The following is a 15,956-nucleotide window of genomic DNA, read 5'->3' as shown; positions in this document are numbered from 1 at the left end:
ATAATAATAATAAAAATAAAAAAGACATCAGTCCATCTATTTCAACCTGTGGATGTGAGTTAATGAGTGTATATGTATCTCTATCATTTTCCATATACCCGTATATTGTATTCACTAAGATGCCCATCTAGGAGTCCTTTGGACACTTGAATGTTCTAATATAGAATTCAGCAGTAACAATAAGGCATCTGCCCTCAAGTGTCCTGTAATAAAGACCGGTCACTGCTACTCTCTCTCCTTGAGCAGGGTGATTGATCTTGTCTCCACCCCCTCCTGTAGCTTTCTGCAGACAGCCTGTGGTAAGTGGGGCATGCTGGGTCCCTCCCACAGCTCTGCTCTCTGCGCAGAACTATGTATAGCTTAGTGATGATGTCATAGCTACTTTTACAAGATTATAACTGGGTTATAGGGTTAACAAAGTAGATTTATATTCTTTGCGGTTATTGAGGAATATAGCCTCAAACAGGACCTGCAGGATTTTTTGTTTTTGTGATTAAGAAGATGAATAAGTTATGAATAATGGCGTTACTAGCTGAAACGCGTTGGCATCTTATGGGTGTTACCTGCTGAATAAAGCCTATGACTGAAAAGCATTCACTGTGGTGCCAGCTTCCTTTGTTGGACTGAGTGCTAGGGAGAAGATCCGATTTTTCTCTGCTGAGGTTCATTGACTCTTACAAGTCTCTTGCTTACCCCCATCCTATGATTGACCAATGAAGGAAAAGCAGCACAAAAATTAGCTCATCCCTCTGTCCTCTCATGCCTTCATCCTCCTATCAGAATGCACCTTTAAGTGCAACTGATTGGCTATTTGTACTGATTCTTCTTCTCCCAGTTTAAGCTTTGCTATACAGGGGACAAAAACAGGTTGATATAAAGTCAAACCTTTTGTTTCAATGTGAAGATCAAAGTCACTTTTTTCTCTTTCAGTGATAACGTTCTCCAGAACAAGTTGAGAGGGTGAATCTCTCTAGCAGGGGGCAAAGGCAGTAATAAAAAAAACTAACAGGGGTTCTAATCCCTCTCTATTCTATTGAAAACTAAAAAAAAACTTTGCACTTTAATTAAAAATGAGGAAAATATAGGAATCAAGTCAAACTAATATGGGCAAAATATACTGGAGAATCTCTGACTTCGATATACTTTTTTTCCTTATTTTAAAGACTAAAAAATAATCCTTTCCCAGTTCATCTGGGCAACAGCTCGACTTCAGATGCATTTTCCATAAATCATTGCCAGTCATTGTCACATTATTGTGCCATTTACTTCGGGAGTTCATAAAACTTCTTTTAAACTTTACTCTGGGAACTCATTATCCTCTTGTTATTTTAATTTGAATTCTTAAATACATTTATATATATTTTCCCCAATTTAGACATATAAAGAGTCATAATGTGCTACTGCCAACCAATTTCCGTTCTCTCCAAAGTCCTGTGGCAGTCGGCGCGCCTTGCCAGCTTTCACATATGCCAGATAAACGATTCATAAGCCAGCTACTGTTACAGAATAGCTGAGTCCTATAGGACGTGTAAATGTATTGTATACTATTGTCCATTTTCTGGCATGTTCCTCAAGCCTTTGTCTTTCAGTGCTGGATTGCTCAAAATGGCAATGCTCATAAAATTTAGAAATGCTTCTTGGTTTAGTTGGTTTAAAGCTGAACTCCAGACTAAGAGCTAAATAGGGATGGCAAAAATATATGTGTCCTTAAAGGAGTTTAAGAACTGCAAATATCCTGAAGGCACCAAACCTATGCTGATATTTGCTGGAGAAGCATTTGAAACGAGCGAAGATTATAAGCGCCTGAAAAACCTCCTGACAGACTTCTTTAGAGGACCCACAGTGTCTGGTATACGTCTGGCAGGGTTGGAGCATATATTGCATTTCACAGCAGTGGATGGGAAGATTTATATGCGCAGCTACAAAGTGTTAATGAAGAAGTCTGGGTGCAGAACCCCACGCATAGAACTGGAAGAAATGGGACCTTCATTTGATTTTGTAATGAGAAGGACACACTTCTGATGACCTATACAAGCTGACTATGAAACGTCCTAAAGCCTTGCAGGGAAAGAAGAAGAAAAACATTTCCCACGATACTTTTGATACTAAATATGGCCGAATCCACATGCAAAAACAAGATCTGGGTAAATTGCAGACCCGTAAAGTTAAGGCACTGAAAAAGAGGCCAGCAGAGAAGATTGCAGGAACAATTGAAGATGGAACTCCCAAAAGGAGGAAAATCAACTGAATAGGGATTTAGTTAGTGCTAGAGGACTGTTTATCCTTTAAGCATGTCTTTTTTTACAGGACATTCATACCGGGCTAAAGTTTGATATACCCGGTTATCTCATTTCTACAGTGAAAAAACAGGTTATCTTTTCTAAAGGAAACCTAACTCCAGCCATAAGCTTCACCTTCCAAGAGAAAAGTAGGTGAACCTATTAATAAATTGTGCATTTACAAGCACCAATAGTGTGAATTATGGAATAAATGCAATACCTGTTAAGTGCATTGAATGGTAGAGATTGCCTTGAAGAAACCAAAGTCTATCCGAATTAGTATGGGCTTCCAGTTAACTGGCTTGGCTATAAAGCCTGTTCGGGTTTTTCAAAATTATTTTGTTTATATTAAAATTCCTTTTATATGTAAAAATATCTGTGGTTTCTTTCCATTAAGTAGATAATTACCACATGCTTTGGAAGCAGCACTAGCAGTTTCTTGTGTATAAAGGGATATGCTTTTTTGTAGTGCAGTTACTGTATTGGTCAGCCTGTGCTTGTTACTAATGGCTCTATATTGTAATGGAAACACATATTGTTTGCACGTGCTGGCATCAGTTCTGTTGAGGCTGGTTGACCTACAATTTCTTCTCCAATACAAACTGGTATTTGGATTTCTGTTTGTTGTATTTGAGGAACAAGAGCTCGAAAGAGTAGGGCCCTCTAACCCCTCGTGTACTGTTGTTGTTGCTAATCTGTTTCTTGTATTGTCCCCCCCCCTCTATTGTACAGCGCTGAGTAAACCCTTTGGCACTATATAAACTTGATGTAGTAGTAGTAGTAGTAGTAGTAGTAAATACAAAAATAGAATGTGCATGGTGAACTATATTACCAGCAAAAGGAATATTTCCTCCAATTCTGGGGTTTACATGACCCACGGTTCAATTGGTAACCAGTCTTTTCTCTACTGCTGTTATGCATTATAGCTTAGTCACCTATCCTTAGCCTGTGATTGAACAGTGAAGGAGCAGAAAGACACTGACAAGGTCATCTCTACTCCTGTCAAAATTTTCCTTTCTAAGGCTACGTTCACACTAGCGTTGTGTGCAGGCGGCAGAGAGGCGTTTGGGAAGCGCTTTTACCGCTTCCCAAATGCCTCTGCCAATTCTGCACATTACAGCACATGGTGCTGTTCTAACGGGAGCATTTGCGTCGCGTTGCGGCAAAACGGACGCCTCTGGTCGAGTCAGGAGGCGTTGAAGCCTTCTATTCTTGTCTATGGTGCCGCTCCGCAAACGCCCAGCCGGCGTTTGCGGTGCGGTTGTGACGCGGTTGCGGGGCGTTTGCAGAGCGGTAACACCACTCAAACTGCATTATAGGCGTTTGTGGGGCGTTATTAACGTTCGGCAAATGCCTAGCAACCCCCTGCTAAACCGCGCATGCGGCATTTGCGAGCATTAAAAAATGCTCCGCAAACGCCAGACCAACGCTTGCCAAACGCTATAGGGGTGTTTGGCAAGCGTTGGTAAAACAGCCAAGTGTGAACGAGCCCTAACACATGTGCATGCAGGACACCTGTTTGGCTCCAAGTGTTAAATTCATCATCTCCCAATCTGAGTTCTACTGTACAGGGATCACTAAAAACTGGTATCTAAGCAGATTTGGATACACACATTAGCTGCTTTAAAAAATTTTTTTATATTTTTCAATGAACACATAACTGCATCAGCTGTTTTTTTAATATCTGCCCTGGGTTAAGATATTAATATTCTTTACAGCTGCCAAAAGCTGATAACAATATTTTGTTATTACAATAGCAATAATTAACATTAGCATTACATAGAAAACACCAGTCCTCAGTCTCACTTTACTGGCTTGAGAACCTCTTCTTGAAGTCCTCAAGAAATGAAGTTCCAAGTTGACCATAACAATCACCAGCACAAGAGGGCTCTACATTAGATGTGTCCCCCCCACCCCTTTCCTAAAATCACCAGTTTGTTGAAGCCAAATTACCCCCCTCCACTTGTTTAGCTGGTATGACCAATATTCGTATAAAAACTACTAAATAGAAAAAAAAGAAGGGGTGGGCAGAAGATGTGGCTTTAAACTAGATGTTGCACTAAAAATGCAAGGTTCTCCTATTTACCAAGGCCCCCTCTCTGGCTCCATTACAATGAAAAAAAAAATATATGGGTAAACAAAGTTAGGTAATTTACTTACCATACCCTCGACATCCATCTGTGGCTCCAAAGTTTGATGTCATCATCCTTCCAGCAAGACAATTAGAAATAATGGGGAGTAATCCATATTTGAGAAGATGATCCGTGATGGTGCATCATCGTGCAAGATTTGGGCTACTCGGCATTCCCCAAGATCTCATAGGAAGAATGGTGACTTCAACCCTTGCAGTACAAACGCTGTGGGTAAGCAAAGTGCACTACCTACATGTTTCTATCCACAAGTTTTTATTTTTTATGTGTGGTACAGTGTATGGCATGGGGCTAGGGGTCCAAAGTAAAAAAGCAGACCTTTCTTGTAGTGCAAGGTCCACTTTAAGTTTCCCAAGGTTTCCTTGATTCCAAAGGTTATGCAGTCTTGAAAGCTACCCTTTGATTTCCTCCTCACTATTCTGGCTGCCTATTTTTTTTTAAGATAAGCTTTACTCACCCACAGGTTTTTCAAAAGGCACCTATTTGCATTACAGGTTGACTGTAATAGTAAGCAGTCCAAAAATATTAACATTATTAGTAATATTCATTTTACTATGATCATCAGTTTTTTTTTATATTACTAAAGTTCAACCCAATCTTAATGAACCACTTTCTCTTGCCTCTGTGACAATAACAAATGTGTTTCATCGTAGGGTAGTTTGAAGCATGTGATCTTTAATTTAACATAACATCCCAGTAATTATGCATATGGTAATTCCACTTATGAGTGGCATAACTGACCCAGAGATTACAGGGAGCAGAGCACCAAACACTGAGAACATGGCAAATTAGCAGTGCAGTAATGTCAACCGACAAGTGGAAAAGTCAGGATTTTCTTCAAGTATATATCACATAGAGATGTTGCTGATTATATGGCATAGAAAGAAACCTCTTTTTAAACTGGCCTGGTCATCAGGTTATGCATTAAAATGGGCTCTGTCATGGAGCAGAACACCTTTTTAAGAATCCTTTACATGTGCCTAATCCTGGTTCCAAGTGATGGCTGTTAAGCCCATCTTCTGGCATCAGAAGGGTCTCTGACCTGGAACTACAATGTAGTAAGCAGATCAAGAAAGTCAGAGTACAGTCAGGGATCTTTATCTTGTCTGGGTTGTAGGCTTCAAGCATTGAAGCCATTTGGTCAATAAAGCAGTCAGGTAAGTAGTATTTATAGAATGAGAAGCCCGCATTTTCTATGTTTCTTTATGGAAAGGTTTCCTTTAACCTCCCTAGCGGTCTGATTATGTCCCTATTTCTGTGCTCAAAGCATTAAATTTTTTTGCATGGAAATATGTATTTTTTTTATTGTAGGCCTGTAATTTTTAGGAATAACTCACTGAAATCTGTCCGAACAAGAGTCTAGTAAACATCCCAGGTAGGATAAAACTTGAAACACAAAATCATAAATTATAATTTAATAAATAATCATAAAAAATAATAATATAATAATAATAAATTTAATTCAATAATGTAATCAAACCAAAAACACTGAAATGTGAAATATAGCGCCAGAGCAGCGCCGCATGTCAAGCCCAAGTGTAGCTCGGGGTTGCCGCTTGTGTTACTGAAACTTTACCCCAAGCTACACTCGGGAATATCGCCAGGGAGGCTACAGACCATAGCTGCCATGTGCCCAGGATCCTACAGGAAAGTCCTGGGATTTTGGACAATATCTTGCAGGATCAAAGACACTGTGCTGAGTTGTAAAGGAGTACAGAGTGCTGGAACACTCTCCATAATTATGTACTGTCATGGAAAGCAATCTCATGCCCTATAGTGACAGCAGTTCTGGTCTGAACGAAGGAAGAACTCAGAGCAGTGGCACAATAACATATGACAAGGTACACAATCACAGAACAACAATGCAAATATGGGATGTCATCTGGATCCCATAGATTCCAATATGGGGTTTGTTTTCCTCACACTAACATCAATAATAGGGGGTAAATGTTGTCCCACTGACACCAACAATATGGATTTTATTATATCTTATTGACACCAGTGATGTGGGCTTTATTTTATCCCATTGACACCAAGGATATAGGCCATAAAGGAGAAGTATGGCCAAAACTCCTTTGGCCATACTTTTCCTATGGGTCACAGAAGTGGATGTAATTTTGCACTCCTGTGACCAGGGGTGGACTGACAACTCATGGGGCCCCCGGGCAATAGAGGATCTTGGGGCCCCTGTGTCCTTGCCCAAACTCAAAAAAGCCTATGAAAAAGGTACCAGGGGCATCTCATGGGGCCCCCTACTGACCCCGGGCCCTCGGGCAGTGCCCAAGTTTCCAAATGGTCAGTCCGCCCCTGCCTGTGACTCAGACTTGTACAACAGTAGGCTAAAGCCCCCTGTCAGCTTATGGCACAGAGTCAGTCTATGTGGGATCTGCCCAGATTCATGACCAGCAGCTAGCTTAGCCTGTCAATGAGAGCCTGGACCAGCTGCTCCCATCCCCTCCACAGTCTGGCGCTCCAATGAGTATTGGAGGGGCAGTGCTCAGAGAGGACCTGAGAACTGAGTGATCAATAGTCTTTGATAGCTCAGTTCTTAGTGTAGAGCTGGAGAGACAGCTGCAGAATTGGATCGAGGTGAGTATGTGTGGGTTTTTTTTACATTCCCTCACTTCTCTTTTAATTAATCCCATTGACACCAACAGTACTGGCTTTATTTTATCCTACTCACACCGACAATATGGGCTCTATTTTATCTTACTGAGACCAAGGATATGGATCTTATGTTATCCCACAGACACCAACAATATGGGGATTTATTTTATCCTACTGACACCAACAATATGGAATTTATTTTCCTTCCACTGACATCCACAATATGGATTCATTTTACTCCTACTCCTATGCTGAAACCAAATATATGATGCCAATTTTACCTACTGTCACGAACCATGGGGATTATTTTATTTTAATGACACTAACAATGGGACTCACTTACTCCCACTTACACTGTTATAGGGCTTATATTGCCCCCACTGACACCAATAGTTATGCTTTTAAACTTCCCCTCACATCAATAATAATAATTACTTACACCCACTGACACCAACAATGGGAAATGTTTTACCATGTTCTTTTCAGTGTACCGCCAGGTTCTATTTTGTCTAAAACATAAGGTAGGTAAGTCAAGTATAGTTTCTCTATTCTCTACCCTCCATCCTCAAGGCATTTTTTATCACTATATTACAGGATCATGTTATGCCCTTCTCACCTGCAGTTCTTCTAGCGCCCAGGGCAAGGATGTGGAACTGCATCCCCTCCCTCATTGTCAATGCATGCCGTAGAATGGGTTTACTCTCCTGTGTCCATTTTATGCCTCCTTGCTTCACTGTGCCCAGGGCAACTGCCCCTCCTGCCCACCCCTTGTCCTGGCCCTGCTCACCTGTTACACCAACAAAGTGTTCTGCTGAGACATGTGATGACTAATTGTAGCACAGAACCCAAACTGGTCCCCCTGTTTGTCCCAGATTCTATTCTTTATTGGGTGCATAGCAGCCAGGCACACAGCAGTTCCTCAGTCTTTCCACGCAATAACAAGACAGAAGTTTATTTTTTTAGGTTTATTGGTTGAAGAACTGGGATGGAGAATAGAGTGAGCCTTGGGATACACCAGGACTAGTGCAACTTTAGCTGAGGAAACTCTCTACATGATGTAACTTCTTCAAACAAAGCCTCCATTATAAGAGAAGTGGGACATACAGCTTCAGGGAGATTCCACACTGGAAACAGCCCTGAACCAGCAAAATCTGAAACAGTCTTTCACAAAAAGGGGTCAAACAGCAACAGTCTCTCCAGAATCTCTCTCAGACCCTCACCCACTATGTCTCTGTATACATGGATGCCTCCTTCCAGTATCAGCCAAACCCTGTACTGTGAGTTTCCAAGCTGGATCCTCAGCAAACGTCACTCCAAACTGCTCCTGCTCCAAACTGTTCCTGCAGCTTCAGCAAACACCCTTCCCCCAGTTGGGACTGCATTAAACTACTTGTAGACTTTAACTGGATGGACCAGAGAGTATACAACTCCTCCAGGCTAGATCTCTCTCCCCTAGTCAAAGGACCCTGCTGTTCTAGGCCACATACTACTTATGCACTGCTGTTTTGCCAGTTACATGTTCAGTAAAAGTAAGCACACAAAAAAAAAATAGACTGGTTGAAGTCAAAGCAGGGGCAGGACAGTGGCTAAATGGTTAGTTCTTCTGCCTGGCAGTACTAGGGTCATTGGTTTGAATCCCAACCACAGCACCACCTGCTTGGAAGTTGCATGTTCTCCCTGTGCTTGTGTGGGTTTCCTCTGGGTACTCTGGTTTCCTCCCACACTCCAAATAAATGCTGGTAGGTTATTTGGATCCTGTCTAAAATGGCCCTAGTATGTGTATGTATGAATGTGAGTTAGGGACCTTAGATTGTACGCCCCTTGAGGGTTAGGGACTGATGTGAATGTACAATATATATAAAGTGCTGTCTAAATTGGCCCTAGTATGTGTATGTATGAATGTGAGTTAGGGACCTTAGATTGTACACCCCTTGAGAGTTAGGGAGTGATGTGAATGTACAATATATATGTAAAGTGCTGTGTAAATTGACGGCGCTATATAGGTACCTGTAATAAATAGATAATTTTTTTTAAAAAAGCTGTTTTATTACCACTAATTTTTCTTTACACTAACTTTTAAAAATAACAAATAATTGAGAGTTTGGATAAAAGATGTAGTTTAACTTTTTTGGCAGAGGTCTATAATATTGAACTAACAAAAAGGATTAGTGAGGATCTCAGGATCTGTTGAAAGAACTATGAGAACTCCTTCTTGGATGAGGGGAAGGACTAGGCTGGGGTAGCTTGGGATAGCAAGGTAACATTTGCCACCCAGGCCATAACTAATAAGATATGTTGGGCTGGTGGCCTTGAGTGTAGACACTTCCCCGTTCAGACATCAAACAGAGCTGGACTCATGCTTTGCATTATATTGCTACCTGCTCAGATATGCAATGAACGCGCCTTACAGAGGGGAGATTTCCAACACCTGATGTGATGGTTTGCCACAAAAAAATGTCCTTTGAGAACACTCAACTTTTACTATTGCCACTACTCAATAGTCCTGGAGAAGGGGATACATAAAAAAAACCCTGAACTGCATTAGGTCCCTTTACAACAATGGAATAAAGCGTATTTACTGTAAATCAGAGAAAAATAGAAAGTATGCAGAGCTGACAAAACGTCTAAGCACCACATCCCTAAATACATATTAAATCCAAGCAAAAAAAAAATTAATGACAGTTTCTAAGGTACTGTAAAATTACACAAACCAGTACGTATTTTTTAAATAATATTTTATTAACATAGTTTAAAAGCTTGATATAAGCAAATTAGAGATATTGTCAGCAGCACATATGTACTAGTTTGTGTAATCCTATGGCACCTTAAACGTTACCATTAATGTTTTAAATGTTTGGATTCAACACTGTAACTAAAAAGCTTTTGTGTCTTCATGCACTTGGTTTTTTTTAACTACTTTTGTATTCATAAAATATTATTTCAAAAAACACATTGGTTTGTGTAATCTCAGAATCAAGGCACCTTAAAATCCCCCATGAATTTTTTTAATTGCTTGAATTCAACACTGTAAACTAAAAAGCTTTTGGCCCCCATCAAATTATTTTATTTGTATTGCTTTTGTATTAAAATATATTTTTAAAAAAATTACATACTGGTTTGGGTAATCTCAAAGTCATGATGCCTTAATAGCCTTCATGAATGTTTTAATTGTTGGATTCAACACTAACCAAAAAGCTTCCAGTCTTCACACAATTGTTTATTTCTATTACTTTTGTATTAATAAAATATTTATTTAAAAAATTACTCACTGGTTTGTGTAATCTCAGAGTCATGGCACTTTAAAAGTCCCACATAAATTTTCTGTTTGGATTCAACACTGTAACTAAAAAGCTTCTGGCCTCTACCCAATTGTTTTCTTCCACTAATTCAGTATTAATGAAAACTTATATTTAAAACAATTACTTAGGGGGCGTGGTCTGCCGCGGCTGGATGATGGCCGCTTAGAGAGAGAGCTCCCGCCGGCCGGATCCCTCTACACCGCCTTACGGAGGAGCGGGGTGAGTGAGTGCTGTCTCACTATGGGGAAGTCGGACCGGACATCAGCCGGTGCCCGATCACGATCCCCACGCAGCCAGGGAGCGCAGGGGCGGCATATAAAGGAGCTCTTCCGCTCCCAGCAGCGGAGGGAAGGGCCGCAGCCATCTCCTTCTCCCTCTGCATCCCCCTCGCCCCCTCCCTCTGCTGCCACTGATATAGCAGCTCCCTCCTGCTCTGCCTTGTCGGCTGCTTCGGACACAGTGCCTCACCATGACATCCATCCTGCATCCCAGTCCCTGTCCTTAAGGGATCTTCATGCAGTGGCAGCAGACATCAAGGCCACCCTGTCTGCCACGCTCACTAATGCCCTTGGAGATTTAAGGGAGGATATAAGGGCCATGGGCTCACGCATGGAGCAGGTGGAATCCACCTCCAGGCAAAACAAATCTGCCATTTTAGACATACGACAAAATTCAGTGAGGCACACTTCTACTATCAGAGAACTTTGCAGACATGTTGAGGATCTAGACAACCGTGGCCGCAGACATAACATTAGAATTCGTGGTCTCCCAGAATCAGTGGAAACTAACGATATCCCCAAAGCGGTAATGGCCATATTTAATTACCTCCTTGGTTGCCCGCCAGCAACCCCAATTGACATCGAACGTGTACACAGAGCGACCCGCCCTAGGAGGGGAGACGCAGATCCACCCAGGGATGTCATTTGTTGCCTTGTAAGTTTCCCGCTCAAAGAGGATATCCTCAGATGTGCTAGAGACAGAAGGCATCTTTCATATGAAGGCGCAGAATTACAACTGTTTCAAGATTTATCCAGCATTACCCTACAACAACGCCGTGCATTACGTCCCCTTCTGGACATGCTCCGATCACGTAACATCACTTATAGATGGAGGTTCCCGTTCTGCCTCTCTGTACAAGCTAACGGACAATCATGCAATCTGAGATCCCCTGAAGAATTGCCATTGTTTTGTTCCTCCCTGGACATACCTCTGATTGACCTACCTGACTGGTACAGCTCCATAAGATTGCCACCAGTTCAGGGCCCGGGATCGGTGGACAGTGCTATGGATTGGCATGCTCAATCTAACCGTAGAGGTCGGATGCCTCCGACGACTCCTCCGAGACTCCCCACAGGGGGCGCAACAGCCATCCTCAGCCTGACGGCCTCTCCTGCACATAGGAAGCCGCGGCGCAAACTCTAATAGTCTGGTATCCCCACTCTGCAATACCTTTCCGGCGCATGTTTTTGCCAGGTTCCTATATTTTGCCACTTCCACGAACGCTTTCTTACAGTTTTGCCACGAAAGTTCCAGTTACCTCTTTGTGTACTGATCAATGCCTGTTGAACTTACACTTTGCGACACATACCTCTTATCCACCAGGATGGCATCCTCTGCTCTACAGACCTTACATACAGTTATGGCCCTGTATACACTTAAAGGGCCTCCTCACTTCTCCCTACATGATATGGGAACGGACATTGACCGCATGCAAACCGGTTCCACCCCCCACATTGGGGAACAGTTTTTTTTTTTGGATCCATCCAGGTCATCGCTCAGACACACTCAGCTTCCCATGGCAGTCTCTCCGCCCCCCGCTGTTTCTTGACCTGCGCCTCTTCACAGCCTCCTGGGCCCTCTGACCATCCGTCTGCATTCTGGAAGACTTCCATCCTTCTGCTCCGTCCTTCTGATATTAAATGAGCATCACTCTTACGTCCCTGAAGATGTCCCGCGGCCTGCAAGAGACTGCTCAGTATTACGCTGTTCGCTCCCCCTACACCTTGGACTGCCCGGCACATCTTGGTCCTTCGGATGAAGCCTCTGCCTAATTTGTAATGTATCCTCTTTGTGGGATTGTGTCAGTGGCCTAATTTCTCTCTCGGGGGGCGGGTTGAGGGGATATGGTTACTGCATGCTGGGATGGGCAGTAGAGTTATAGGGGTTGGTAGCGGCAATTACTGTACATGGAGTTTAGCTGTGTGGATGAGCATCGCCTCCCTCTGCTACTAGATAGTTCACCCGGATTTGAGTTCTCCTTTTTTCTCTCCGGGTTGTCCTTACCTATTGCTTTGACTGACGAGGTTCACCTGAGGACTATCACGCCCTCGATCGCCCTCGTACACATCCCCCTTTCGCCTCCTCGTCCCCTTTACTATGCTGAATTGGGAGAGGTGATGCTCGTCCCCCCTGCTACTCGGAGGATTCAGAGGTCATTTTGTTCTATGGGTGTGTGGGGGGGGGTTTTGGTTTTTCGGTTTTTTTTTTTTTTTTTTTATATTTGTATTTGTAGGTGTATGTGTATGTATATGTGTATATATTTATATGCATATCAGCTAGCGCATTTCAGATTTTAAGCTTGCATGCCTGGTTTTGATCCTAAGAAGCTTGGTCGCTCACCGGTGGTTGCTTAGGGGTTTATGTGTGTTAAGCCTGTTATGACACGATTTCACCTGTTTTGCTATTGATGTCTAGTTTTCCTTACGCCTTATGATACGGTTTGCCTGTAATATTTGTGAGGGCCCCTCACTACTCTACTCATAATGCTGAGTCCCTAACCAGTCTTGATCTCACACTAGTATAGGCTATCCTGGTTTATAAGCGTCCGTGCACTTTTTATACACATAGTGTAATGTTGCTCCTCGTCTCGCGGCCCCCCACTCATATTGTGCCTATGCCCATTCTCCCAGTTCTCACCCTTTGAGCGTTACGTTACATTTCTTTCCCCGCAGAGGACAGGTGGTCATTTTCTGGTTATTTAATCTATAGGACTCCCGACACTATTTGCACCCTTCGTACCCCGCATCCTTCCTTTTTCCCTCTACATCATTGCTCACAGAGGGCTGCCGGCCGGCAATGGTTCACTTCCTAGTTCTACGTCGACTTTGACCCCCACACAGTGAGCTCAGTGAGCTTATACTGATTCCTCTATTCGGCTACTATTATTATCTCTTTTCTGGTCTCTCCCCCTTTTTTTTCCCGCGTTTCTCTCTTTTTCTTCCTGAACTTCCTTTCTTTTTTTTTTTTTTTTTCTCTTCTCACGTGGAACAGCGGGTCTGTTCCCCAAGCCGTCTTTTGCCTATTTTCCTCTTTTTCTGTTCTCATACTCCTGTTTTCTTTTCTTTTTCCTTCTACTTTCCCCCCCCCCCCTTTCCCTTTTTTTTTTTTTTCCCCTTCTCCCCTCCTCCTTCCCCCCCACTCCTGATCCATAGTACACCGTTACATCTGACTTAGACGACACTAGATAGCAATCATGCTCTCTTCCACCTCAATGGCGGGTCATTTGTCTTTGAAAATCCTCTCACTAAATGTAAAGGGTTTGAACACTCCGGAAAAACGTTCCATGCTTCTCTCCTATTTACACAAACAGAAAGCAGATGTGGTCTATCTGCAAGAGACGCACTTTCGGCAAGACTCCATTCCCAAGTTATATAATTTCCACTTTCCTACGGTCCTCCATGCCACTAACCCTTTAGCTAAATCAAAGGGGGTGGCCATATTGTTCGCCAGGCACCTTCCGTTCCAAATAACAGATTCCCTGGCGGACCCCGAAGGTAGATATCTGCTTATAAAGGGAGTCTTTGCCAACAGACCAATCACACTTGCTAACGTCTATGCGCCCAATATTAAACAGGTCCCTTTTATGCGTTCACTCACCTCCACTTTAGCGGCTTTTCAATCAGGGATGCTGATACTGGGAGGTGATTTGAATGTACCTTTGAGCCCTCTGATAGATTCCTCTTCGGGATGTTCTTTTTTGCCTTACAAGGCTCTTAAGCAAATACGCATACAACTACAGCTCTTGCAACTACACGACTCCTGGCGTATCCTCAACCCTACCGTCAAGGACTACACTTTTTTCTCTCCGCCACACAACAAATACTCTAGGATAGACTACTTTTTTCTGTCGCAATCAGATCTTCCATTCCTCCATGCTGCTACCATAGAACCGATGACTCTCTCAGATCACCATCCCATCACTATGTCTCAAAGGTTCCCCACTGCTCACTCACGCTCAACATATTGGCGTCTGGATGCTTCCCTTCTAGCGGACGCTGCTATTGAACAAGAGATCCGCTCTAAGATGATTGAATATTTCTCTTTGAATAGCTCATCAGACACCTCTCCCCTCACGCAGTGGGAAGCTCATAAGTGTGTTATACGGGGTATCCTCATGGCTACTGCGTCGAGACGTAAGAGAGCCAAGCAGGAGCGCCTGAGACTCCTCACAGACAGGATTCACTCCTTGGAGAGAGCGCATAAGCGGACTCTGGCTGCGTCGACCCTTGCAGACCTTACGAATACTCGCTCACAACTTCTTACGGAATTGGGTAAGGTTGTTAGGAAAAAATACATTCTTTCACAAAAACTGTACTACGAATTCGCAAATAAGAGCGGGAAATTTCTAGCTAGAGCGCTTCGTGAGAAACGAGCCAGCATGACAGTACATAAAATCAGGGGCTCTGATGGCACCGAGGCTACATCTGACCCTGATATTGCCTCCCACTTTGAACGCTTCTATAGAGATTTATATAATCTCTCTCCGGAACGTCCCCCTATACATACAGACAGGTCCAGAACCTCCTTGATCTCCGAATTCCTTCGCCTTTACGGTCCTGCGGCCCTCTCCGAAGATTTGGTTCAGGCTATGGAAGGGGACCTGACCTTAACTGAGCTTCAGTCCGCGACAAAACAGATGAAACCGGGTAAGAGTCCGGGCCCTGATGGTTTTCCAGTAGCTTACTATAAATCTTTCCTGGATATCCTGAGTGTCCCATTTCTTTTGGCTTTTAATACTCTCTCTCATCCTTCCCGATCGCAAAACCGCCTTTTGGAGGCTCACATCACAGTTATCCCTAAAAGTGGGAAAGATACCACCCAGGTCTCTAATTACAGACCCATTTCCTTGCTGAATGTGGACATCAAGTTATTCGCGAAGATCATCGCTAATCGTCTTCTTCCCCTGCTCCCCTCCCTGATTGACCTAGACCAAGTGGGTTTTGTCCCTGGGAGAGAAGCAAGGGACAATACCATTAAGGCCCTTAACCTTAACCATTGGCTCCATAAGTCTAACTCTCCTGGTTTTTTTCTCTCCCTGGATGCAGAAAAGGCCTTCGATAGGATTGCGTGGGACTTCCTGAAGGCATCTCTAGTAGCACTGGGTTTAGGCCAGAAGATGCTTAACTTCATAATGGCCCTATACTCCGATCCGACAGCTCGAGTAAGGGTGAACGGTCATTTATCAAATTCCTTTCATCTAAGGAATGGCACACGGCAAAGATGCCCCCTCTCCCCGCTCCTGTTTGTCCTCTCCCTTGAACCTTTGCTACGGAAAATTCGCTCGAATTCCGATATCAAGGGGATTAGGGTGGCGGACAAAGATTACAAGCTCGCAGCCTACG

At 43.2% G+C, this 15,956-nt stretch overlaps 1 protein-coding gene and 1 pseudogene across 2 annotated transcripts in view; one reads left to right on the top strand and one right to left on the bottom strand.

Annotated features, from left to right (window-relative positions):
- The window catches only part of LOC149445823 (ribosome production factor 2 homolog pseudogene), a 174,133-nt pseudogene extending 171,680 nt beyond the window's left edge, over positions 1–2,453 (top strand).
- LOC149445821 (catenin alpha-2) overlaps positions 1–15,956 on the bottom strand; it is an 845,912-nt gene that overhangs the window by 587,841 nt on the left and 242,115 nt on the right. The window lies entirely within an intron of this gene.

The sequence above is a fragment of the Staurois parvus genome, unplaced genomic scaffold (genome assembly GCF_062004578.1).
Source record: "Staurois parvus isolate SC_StPar_1 unplaced genomic scaffold, SC_StPar_1.0 ptg000708l, whole genome shotgun sequence".
In the NCBI taxonomy this organism is placed as follows: Eukaryota; Metazoa; Chordata; class Amphibia; order Anura; family Ranidae; genus Staurois; species Staurois parvus.
This window is presented reverse-complemented; position numbering and strand designations above follow the sequence as displayed.